At 39.6% G+C, this 1,893-nt stretch overlaps 1 long non-coding RNA gene across 1 annotated transcript; it reads right to left on the bottom strand.

Moving 5' to 3' along the window:
- Positions 1-205: 205 nt before the first annotated feature.
- Positions 206-1,224, bottom strand: LOC112487102 (uncharacterized). The gene is made up of 2 exons (XR_003049869.1): positions 515-1,224; positions 206-473 (listed from the first exon to the last, which is right to left on the bottom strand). It is a non-coding gene; the product is annotated as an uncharacterized LOC112487102 (long non-coding RNA).
- Between the last annotated feature and the right edge of the window lie 669 nt (positions 1,225-1,893).

Genomic DNA, 1,893 nt, shown 5'->3' on the forward strand with positions numbered 1-1,893 from the left:
CCTTTTTTTCAGACTCCTACTGAGCAGGGAAGTGCCCACTTGTCGTCTTTAAGTGAAGGCTTTAGATTATGCAACATCAGTCTAGAGTTGCATTAACTTTTCGACGCACAGACGGCTTTAAAGGCTGCATTTGATTTATGCGCAGTGGGCTAATGTTGTACTTATCAGCAAAAAAAAAAAAAAAGTCTCACGCCACTTAATGTTCTTCTGCTGCTCAACCACCTTTACAATAATAACACGTATTTCCATCACCGTCCCAAACAGACGCAAAAATGTCGTGGGAGGAGAGGCTTTTACTTTTCGGTACAATGAGATCTGCATCGCAATTGACACCAACCGAATAAAAAATTAGGGACCGATATTATCGGCAATATTAGCATTAATGTGTAATATGTTCAAGAATTGTCATTGTTTTTTCCTCCGATATTGAAAACCCGATAACGCAAAGTTTGGGTTTCACCAAATTACATGACCTAAACATAGTTTTGGGGAAAAAAAACAGCGGTATACGGACCTAAAAATAGTTTTGGGGAAAAAAAAAACAGCGGTATACGAAAGTGAAAGCCACTAGATGGCAGCATTGCAGCTCATTTTATTAATCTATTTTAATAACCAGTGGAGTTATAATCGGACATCACTAGTAAAGAAAAAGTTTATTTTATCCTTATTCGGAGAGAAGACAGGACTTTGGTTCCTTCTAGTTTGGTTTAAGTCTTGCAAGATTGCAGCTCAAATTCTCGATATTTGAATGCCAGATGTGGCCCTTTAAAATCTTGTAATTGATGGCTAGCGTAGGCCAGATGATCGTTTATTGTGGTACCGATTTATGGAACATTCTTTGTGAGAAGTGGACGTAGGCGTCAAGTTGCAAAAGTGAAGCCCCAGATGTAGACAGAAGTTAGCTTCACTGGTCTTTGTTGTAACTCCGCATGAATGTAAGTTGATGAAAAACTCAAGAAACTTTTTCGTTTCATATATGACATCAGTATGTGCTTTTCCAAACGGTTTATGGTCTCGCTCGTTAGTTTCAAATCTTTTTCAGAAAGGAAACGGTGAATGTTTGACGTTTATGATTCAGGAGGAGATATGAGTGGAGTTCACCAGTGGAGTTCCTCAAGGTGCCGTGTTTGGATCCTGAACTATTCTCCATTTTAGCTTGAGGTGAACTCCAGTGGTGAACTCCACCCGTTTGTTCTCTTACAGTTTACAAAAGTGACGCCTCGTTCGTAGAAAGACTCGAGACTAGCGAGCAAAACCATGAACAGTGTCGAAAAATATAAACTGTTGTCATGAATGGAGTGAAGAGTAGCCTGACTTCTTCACAGCTAACCATTCGTACAGAGTAACGTTCAAACTGGTAGAAAACAATCTTGGTCTGGATTTAAGGCTTTACTTTTACAACCAGATAAATATGTTCGATGCTAATATACAGTCTGTGGTTTTAGTCGCTCGGAAATTACAACCTTCAATTCGAGAAACCGGATATTTAAAAAACAAAACAATTACAACCAATAACCACAGTGTACGGCCACGACACAAAAAAGTCGGACTCTCCTTCAGAAAGCACAATGTAAAATAAATGATTAAATATTGTGAGTTAAAGCTAGAGTGTATTAGAGGATACTGAGTACGATGAAGAGGATATATCCACATACATAGAGAATATTATTGTTGATCAGATTGATGAGTTGTGACTCGCTCGTCTAAAATCTGTTGATAGCTGCTTTCAAAGGTGTCATCGTATCCATCCGCCTCACTGTTGGGATCTATTTTCTCTGTTTCTGCGCTGTCTCCTGACATAACTGTGAAGATACAGCTGCGCTTATAACTGTGTCGGTGTTTCGAGCTGTGGGCTGCATCAGGCTGGACAGGAGAGCGAACGTGAGGGTGTGT

The sequence above is a fragment of the Cynoglossus semilaevis genome, chromosome 6, assembly GCF_000523025.1.
Source record: "Cynoglossus semilaevis isolate Cse_v1.0 chromosome 6, Cse_v1.0, whole genome shotgun sequence".
NCBI classification, from domain to species: domain Eukaryota; kingdom Metazoa; phylum Chordata; class Actinopteri; order Pleuronectiformes; family Cynoglossidae; genus Cynoglossus; species Cynoglossus semilaevis.